General features: G+C 42.1%; 1 long non-coding RNA gene across 1 annotated transcript; it reads left to right on the forward strand.

The window, feature by feature from the left end:
• The first annotated feature begins 393 nt into the window (after positions 1-393).
• LOC133279429 (uncharacterized) lies at positions 394-7,563 on the forward strand. The gene is made up of 3 exons (XR_009746889.1): positions 394-507; positions 6,848-6,938; positions 7,495-7,563. It is a non-coding gene; the product is annotated as an uncharacterized LOC133279429 (long non-coding RNA).
• Positions 7,564-8,524: the final 961 nt, after the last annotated feature.

Genomic DNA, 8,524 nt, shown 5'->3' on the forward strand with positions numbered 1-8,524 from the left:
AGTAGAAGGACGGGGTGAAATAATTCACTCATATTAGTAAGGCCACTAAATTCTGTTACCTCACCATAGACTTACAACACAAACATTGTTCTCTATTTTAAACCTGAGTTAGGCTAAAAGTATTTTAACCCTATGTTTTCCAGGCACTTGCTTTCCTTATATCAGCCCCGAGACCTAGCGACCTGTCCACGACGGCCGGAAGCCACATAGCAAACGCGCACACTCACAAAACCGCGCAGATGAACTGAGGACATCCCACGGCTTGGCCTGGCGGGGTAGCCGTAAAGGGGCGGGGCCGACGGCAGGAAGCCGAGCTCGCCGCTATAAAGGCGGAGGCTTGGGGTTGTGTGTTAACTGTTGTTTGGTGTAGTTCTATTTGGTTCCTAGTATGTTTTTTTTAGGTGACCCCACTTTCAAGAAGCTAGTGCAATGGCACAAGGCAAATTCTTCCAAGCTTGTCCTGCGGTAGCTGTTCGAAGCTGACAAGAATCGCTTCCAGAAGTTCAAGTGAGGCTAGGTAGACCGTGCCAGTCATTCTCTGCGGCTCAGTGGGGCAGTAGCCGTCCTAATTCCCTTGCACCGCGCCCCGCCCACCCCTCAGGCTGCCGGCACACTGATTACTTCAGTGTACGAGGTCTGTTGCTGCGTAGCGCTGTCTCAGACGCTGCTGGGGAGCCGGGACATTCCCCGGGGGCGGAATGCGCCCTCTCGATTCAGTTCTTCAGGGGCTGAGTGGAGCTCCACTTCGCTCTCTCTTGCCCATGCGGTCCTGGGATGGGAGAAGGGAGGAATCGCCGCATGCACACGCAGCCGCTCTGCTAGCTGCTGCTCCCGCCAGCGTACGGAGGGGCCGCGTGATGGTGACTGAAGCCGGGCTGGCTGCAGGCTCATTACAGGCTGGGCACATGCGCCCGGGGCCTGCAGCGCCCTGCCAGGAGCGCTACGTGGGCAGCCGAATGGTTGCGGACGGGGATGCGATCCCTGGCATCCCTCGAGGAGGGCGGCAGAGCCCACTTGTCCTTGACTTATCCTTGCAGTAGGGTACGTGCTGGGAAGCACAGCGGTGGGCTACAACTCACATAGTGGCATTGTGGATCCTCCGTTTCTTAGTCTCTTGCACCCGTGTGCGTAGCCATGATGAGATCCGCGATAAAATCATGCGGAGCCATCCGTCCATGTGTCTCTACCTGTCAGGAGTGCGACGGTATTTGCCACTGCCCTGAGATGGGGAAATAGGAAATGTTTAGTAGGCTTAGTCCTCCTTTGCTTCATGCTATCCACGTTGCCATAAATGCATTGCAACACTCCTTAGCCAGAGGAGGGAGTAAGAAGTGAAAGCGGTTCCATCATGTGCACCAGACTGTGCTCAGTTGTGTGTGGCTTCGCTGTTTGAGTATACTAGCAATCTTGAAAGTAATAGTATGCATATGTGTCCCTGACTTAGTTTTAAAGTGAGCCTGAGTAATACAGATACAGTGAGTTTATGTTCTCAAGCTTTCAGATAAGACTTGTGGTGTTACCATAAAAGTTGCTTGGAGAAGCTCTCTAAGGCTCAATTTGGGGTTTCAGGAAGTAGGCATTCTTTAGTGAAGTGCTGGGCACACACACAAATCATTTCACGAAGGTGAATGTGCTTGATACTTTCTGACAGTGGCTATATATTTAGCATACTCATGCATATTAATAGTTTTCCTTGAATTAATTATAATATGCACATCCTAATTATGTATGTGCTTTCTTGCTGAGTGGGGGTCTTTGGTGGTTGTCAGTAGTCTTCCTCACTGTGTTTACTGAATGACCTCAGTGCTTGTGTATGCTTGTAAGGTCCTAGTGCTGAGTTAGCAGTTGGTGTGTCCTTGTTTCTGTTCTGTTCCAGTCTCGCTCCATGCTGAGTGCCACTCTGTCTTGAAGGCTAGCATCCTTGGTCTTACTTACTGTCTTTCTAGTTGTTATCAGTTCCATGATGTTCCTTCCCCCATCAGCCAAACATTTCTTTCTCTCTATGTCTTAGTAAGTTAGAACAGTTTGGTTTCTTCTACTGTGTTAAAGGCACACACACTATTGTGAGCTTAAGATTTAAGGTTACAGCGGTATCAAGCTTTTTGTTACTGCCCTAGATAAAGTGACTTTTCTTTTTGAGATCATTAGGTACTTAAATTGTAGTTAAACATTGCATATGAAGTCCTGCACATTAGTAGACAAGACTTAGAATGCCACTTTTATTGATGGAAAAGGTATGCTAAATTTTTGGAGCATTGACTTTGTCTGGCTCTTCTAAGAGTATTTTCTATCCTGTTAAAGAACTTTATTGATATTATCTTATACATATCTACTAGCTTTTCTCTAATGGAGCTAGTACTGGTTGCAAGATTTCCTTCTCTACCATATTTGAAGAGACTGAATTTGGTAACATTCTTGTAACAAGCAAGCTACCTAAATCAATCAAGAGGTTTCTTACACGGTTCCTTCCTAAATGGCTTAAATATTCCTATTGGGGATAGCAATGCATTTTAATCTAACTGGCTGCCACCTTAACCATGAAATGGTGCAAAATACAATTGCAGAACTGACAGCCTGGGTTAGTTTGACAGATCTGCTTGTATAAATGTCACTGATTGCAACTTTGAGCCAGATCAGCAGGACGATGGTGATTAACATGTGTTGAAAGCCTAAGCAGTCTGGAGGGCTGGCCACAGGGTCCTCTGTAGTTTGCAGCTCTCCATGTGAAATTAATCTTTGTTAATATGTTTCAGTTCCTTCTGCTAGGTTTTGTCATAAAATAACTATCTTCCTTTAGAAGGAAAAGAGGAACTTATACCCACCTATGTAAAAGTACTTCCTGATACTGATTCTAGAGAAACTTGACTGGTATGGGTAACTTGCAAATCTGAGAAATGAGTGTCTCAGAATTTGTATCTCCTGTTTTCCTAATGAGGAGTGTAGTCAACCCTATGAGGTATACCTTTGGCTCTTTTTGCCACCCAAATATAAGGTCTGGTAGGAACAGTGGGTCTTAACAACATGAAAAATCCCACTATTTCAAAGGGGTTAGAACTGATCTGATGTAGCTATTGTAGAACTTGGCAGATAATAGATACCTGGATGATGATTAAGGTACTCAATGCAAATAGGTAGTGCAGGATATAAAGCACTCCTGCTAGCTGGCTTGTCCATTATGAAGGATTAGAAGGAGCCTCTAATCTAAATGGTAAATATATACTGCCAGGGAATCCATGTGTAATAATACATTTAGGGGTCGCATACTGTTTCTTTACTTTGTGTTTAGCTGAGAGAGAAAATCATAGAGATGCTGCAGGTGATCTTTCAACTAAGGGCTGCATCACTTAAATGTGGATTATGTGACAAAGCTCTTGTTCTACCTGTGTAGTGCCACCATTAGCTGCTGCATTGCAGAATGCAGCTGAGCTGCAGGGTTTGGAGCTTCTATTTAAACAAAGGGTAAGTCCCCTTGTGTAAAGGTTTAAGATGAGATTATGTTGAATGCTGCATGTTCCACTGTGTGAGAAGTTAGATCTGATAACCACTGCTTGTTTGTTGTTTTTTTTTTGTGTGTGTGAAATGTCTTGGTATGCCATCTTTCTGAAGTTTCTTCAAATGAGCACTGATTTGAATCCAGACAGAGCTTCATGGGATACTTAGTCTTCTAGGTCTAGTGGAATTGATTTTTATTCATACAAGTAAAATAACAATGGATTGTAAAAGTAAGGTGTATATCAGGTGAATATAAAGATAAGACTATGAGGATTCATGTTCATGGAGTAGAAGACTGGGAAAGAGTATCTTTCTATATTAAACTATAATAATTTTAATATATCTACTTTAAACTGAAGTAGTATTACTATACTAATGGCCTCAATGTATCATTAGTGAAATGTGTTCAAATCTGAGACCTTTCTGTAAAGCAATTGTATCAGACATATAGAATCATAGAATAGTTAGGGTTGGAAAGGACCTTAAGATCATCAAGTTCCAACCCCCCTGCCATGGGCAGGGACACCTCACACAAAACCATATCACTCAAGGCCTTGTCCAACCTGGTCTTGAACACTGCCAGGGATGGAGCATTCACAACCTCCCTGGGCAGCCTATTCCAGTGCCTCACCACCCTAACAGGAAAGAATTTCCTCCTTATATCCAATCTAAACTTCCCCTGTTTAAATTTTAACCCGTTACCCCTTGTCCTATCACTACAGTCCCTAGTGAAGAGTCCCTCCCCAGCATCCCTATAGGCCCCCTTCAGATACTGGAAGGCTGCTATGAGGTCTCCACACAGCCTTCTCTTCTCCAGGCTGAACAGCCCCAACTTCCTCAGCCTGTCTTCATACAGGAGGTGCTCCAGTCCCCTGACCATCCTCGTGGCCCTTCTCTGGACTTGTTCCAACAGTTCCATGTCCTTTTTATGTTGAGCACACCAGAACTGCACACAGTACTCCGGGTGAGGTCTCACAGGAGCAGAGTAGAGGGGGGCAGGATCACCTCCTTCAACCGGCTGGTCACGCTCCTCTTGATGCAGCCCAGGATAAGGTTGGCTTTCTGGGCTGCAAGCGCACACTGCTGGCCCATGTTCATTTTCTCATCAACCAGCACCCCCAAGTCCTTCTCTGCAGGGCTGCTCTGAATCTCTTCTTTGCCCAACTTGTAGCTGTGCCTGGGATTGCTCCAACCCAGGTATAGGACCTTGCACTTGGCATGATTAAACTTCATGAGGTAGCATCAGCCCACCTAACAAGCGTGTCGAGGTCCCTCTGGATGGCATTTCTTCCCTCCAGCATATCAACTGAATCCCACAGCTTGGTGTCATCGGCAAACTTGCTGAGGGTGCACTCAATCCCCCGTCCATGTCAGGGATGAAGATGTTAAACAAGACTGGTCCCAACACCAATCCCTGAGGAACACCACTCGTTACTCGTCTCCAGCTGGACATTGAGCCATTTACCACAGCTCTTTGTGTGCGGCCATCCAGCCAGTTCTTTATCCACCGAGTGGTCCATCCATCAAATTGATGTCTCTCCAATTTAGAGACAAGGATGTCATGTGGGACAGTGTCGAACGCTTTGCACAAGTCCAGGTAGATGACATCAACTGCTCTACCCCTGTCCATCAGTTCTGTAGCCCCATCATAGAAGGCCACCAAGTTGGTCAGACAGGATTTCCCCTTAGTGAAGCCATGCTGGCTGTCACCAAGCACCCTCTTGTTTTTCATGTACCTTAGCAAGCCTTCTAGGAGAATCTGCTCCAAGATTTTGCCAGGCACAGAGGTGAGACTGGTCTGTAATTCCCCGGGTCATCCTTTTTCCCCTTCTTGAATATGGGAGTTATATTTCCCTTTTTCCAGTTGTCGACTTGCTGGATTTCTTGTTCTCGGATTTTTTTTTCTGTACTGTAGCAATAAATAGCTAATTTGGCTGGTGAGAGATGGCAGTCCTTATCTTAGCTAGCTGTATTCCAGGTACCTTTGTGCTGGATGGTCAGGGTTTCAGGATTAGTGCTTGCAGCCCAGTGAAGAGAATGGTGATTAGCAGCTATGATACTATTTTTCCTTCCTCGCCTTGTGTTCTTGCCTATAAAAGAAACATTCTTCAGAGATTGTGATTCAAGACATCTTCCTTTCCTTATTTTGTCTTTTTTTTTTTAGGACTTGAAAAAGGGTGTGTTACTGTGATTTTTATTCAAGTTAGTGAAGCCACCCAATTTATTTGGCTTTGATTATTGCTGTTATTAGAAGTTCAGCTTTGTTCTTCTTTGGCAGAATTCTGTCTGCTTTGTCATATCTGTTTGGAATAGCAATTACACCATGTTTTGTCCCTGTGAAGTCTCTGGTATTCATGGTCACTAAAATCACAGAAATGTACTTTGTTTTTGGTATTGAGAAGGAGAAAGCAGGGGAGGTAGTGGAATGTAGAAGCATGGAAAACTTAGAAGCATGGGATTTCTTGTGGCTTGTGCAAGTGGAGCAAAAGAATAAGATATAGAAGGCTGCCTGTGATTGTATAGGAGGCCTACTGAGTTATTTCAGGAACTTAAGTTGTCCAGTTTAGAGTGAATGTTTATTTTTGCTGTCAATTAGTGAAAAGAAGAAATGGGTAGGAAACTGCTGTAAAGGACTTGTAGGTTCTCACATAAATACAAAGCTAATAAAAATACAAATGGGCTTGCTTTATTGGACTGCCATTTCCAAGTTTCATTTCAGCTGTAAACCCAAAAATACTTGTCTTTTTGAAATGTTAGGCTATAGTTTTCAGATAATTAGTAAAATAATTTGGAGACTTCCATTTGTGCATGGTGTAGTTTTGCTGACTCAGTAGGAGTTTAATTGTTCATAGTAGTTGACATGGTGTTTCTGTACATGAAGTTGTATAGATTTTTAAGTTGTGCTTGCTCAAGTTTCCATTTAAATAATGATTATGTGTTGAAAGGACCTGTAGGAAGGCAGTTTAATTTTTTAGCAGTAAGAGAATGTGGTAAGCTTTTTACCTAAGATCTATTGGGTAAAAGCTAATTATTGTTAGAGAATGCTAGTGGCTTAGTGAAAATAGAATGGGAATGTCCAGTTATGCATTAAATGTACTTTATTGTGTTTGGACTTCCACAAGCAGAAAGTGGACGCTATAATTTAGCTTGTTGAAAGCCATGGTCTTCAATTAAAGCACTACTCTAGTAAGTCATTTTATGAGACTTGTGGGGAAATCACTTTCTTGGGTCATCTTTGAGAACTTGGTATAATTAGATTTCCAAGTATTTTGTAGTCTATGGAGGAGTTAGCATTGTCTTGCTTAAAACAGTTCTCCAGGAATTTGTAATTAAACAACCTGCTTTGTTTTGACAGCTTGACTCTGAATACTGATCATGGGGATATCTTACTGGATTATTCAAAGAACCTTGTTACAGAAGAAGTGATGACAATGCTGATGGAACTGGTAACTCTCTTTAAACCGTTGAACTACTGTTTAGTGTAGTGCCTGTATTTACAATCCTTCCCTGGCTACTGGTTCAGCTGAAGGCTTAGATCAGGTAGTGCTTCCTGTTTTAAATATTTGTCTTATCAAAAATAGCCATAGCAAAGTTACTTTTCCTACTCTTCACTCAAACAAAAAAAAAACAACAAACAAACAACCCACCAAACAAAACAAACAGGAAAAAAAAATCACAAAAAACCCACCACCTTAAGCTAGTACAAGGGATCACTGATTAATCCTATACCAGTATGACAGCATGAAACTGAGTAAGATAGATTTACTGTATCTTTGTCATTCAGCACATGTTATTGTGTAACCTCTCAAGGGAATAAGCAGCCTGCATAATACTTGCTTTAAAATATGAGGATTTTTAAGGTAGAATCAGATGGGTCTTCAATACCATAATTTGTTTCACTGTCTTATGGTAAATGTTCATGCTCATTGATGCAGCTGGACCTCTGTAGTGCATGTTGACTTCCTGCTGTTTTTAAGAGGATTTTATTTTTACATTTTTCAGACAAAGTCAAGGGGTGTGGAAAGTGCCAGAGATCATATGTTCAGTGCAGTGAAGATCAACTTCACTGAGGTAAGGCTATTTCTGTCCATGGGTCTTTACCTTCAGTTACACTTATGTGTTATAGGTGTTCATGCATCTATGTAAGAAGTCTTGAAAACAACTTACTAATTGGTACTTTGAAATGCTTAATGATAGTAGTATTTGCTGCACTACTTATGAGATTTTCACAGCTCTAACCAAGACAGAAGAAAATGTGTATGACTAAAACTATTCCATCATCCCTTCCACGTGCATCTTAATTTATTTTATTTTTTTTAGACATTTTTAGTGGTATTTTTTTCCTTTCTCTTCTCTCTTGTAGAGAGGAGGATGGGTTAGATCTTTCAAAGTGCATGGAGCAGAATATTGCTTTCCAGGTATCCCTTACATGCTTTTGCCTGATGTTGGTGATCATAAACCTTAGTGAATTGCCTGTAGAGTTTTAGTGAGGATTGTGGAAGGCTTTCTGCTTTGGGCTGTCAATGCCACTTATCTTTGGCTGTGTTTAACTGTGGAGACTACTAAACAGTTTTGGGGACAATAGCCACCTATTTCAGTAGGAGGATGGAATATCCTCATGTAGATATGAAGGTTGTAATTAAGGTTAAATCTTCACCAAAACATACAGAAAACTAAATGTACTTTTTCTCTGAAATGAAAATAGATAAACTAGATAGTCTTTAGTGTGATTTGTTAGTCTATCTATCTTAAAAATTAAGGCTATTTAGTATGTTTGAGGTAAATTCACATAAATCAGTGTTTCCTTTGATTTGGTTATTGACTGATGTAGCTGGTTGCACAAGCTGTTTGCTTAAGATAACTCAGCGGTTGGACACCGTATTATTTGTGAATGCTACATGTCTGTAAAAATGCATGGACAGAAAGCTTTACAGGAGAGATGGTTCTGTATTAATGCCTTCAATTCACATGCAATTCTAGCTTAGTGAAAAATGAAAGTGGAGAAGGTGATGTCTTAAACCTACCTAGAGGA

The sequence above is a fragment of the Pezoporus flaviventris genome, unplaced genomic scaffold (genome assembly GCF_033815535.1).
Source record: "Pezoporus flaviventris isolate CSIRO_AGI_PZ_B2104156 unplaced genomic scaffold, CSIRO_AGI_Pfla_v1 ptg000077l, whole genome shotgun sequence".
NCBI classification, from domain to species: Eukaryota; Metazoa; Chordata; class Aves; order Psittaciformes; family Psittacidae; genus Pezoporus; species Pezoporus flaviventris.